At 40.5% G+C, this 210-nt stretch overlaps 1 long non-coding RNA gene across 1 annotated transcript in view; it reads left to right on the forward strand.

Annotated features, from left to right (window-relative positions):
- LOC106820004 overlaps positions 1 to 210 on the forward strand; it is a 6,789-nt gene that overhangs the window by 1,797 nt on the left and 4,782 nt on the right. The window contains exon 2 of the long non-coding RNA XR_001395537.1: positions 3 to 61. This is a non-coding gene — a long non-coding RNA (uncharacterized LOC106820004). The remainder of the gene's footprint in view (positions 1 to 2; positions 62 to 210) is intronic.

A 210-nucleotide genomic window follows, 5' to 3' on the forward strand; every position in this document is an offset into this window, starting at 1 on the left:
AGGTAGATGTATGTGTTGTGTTGCTGGTAGTTAGGTAGATGTATGTGTTGCTGGTAGTTAGGTAGATGTATGTGTTGCTGGTAGTTAGGTAGATGTATGTGTTGTGTTGCTGGTAGTTAGGTAGATGTATGTGATGTGTTGCTGGTAGTTAGGTAGATGTATGTGTTGTGTTGCTGGTAGTTAGGTAGATGTATGTGTTGCTGGTAGTTA

Source organism: Priapulus caudatus, unplaced genomic scaffold (genome assembly GCF_000485595.1).
Source record: "Priapulus caudatus unplaced genomic scaffold, Priapulus_caudatus-5.0.1 Scaffold5708, whole genome shotgun sequence".
NCBI classification, from domain to species: Eukaryota; Metazoa; Priapulida; class Priapulimorpha; order Priapulimorphida; family Priapulidae; genus Priapulus; species Priapulus caudatus.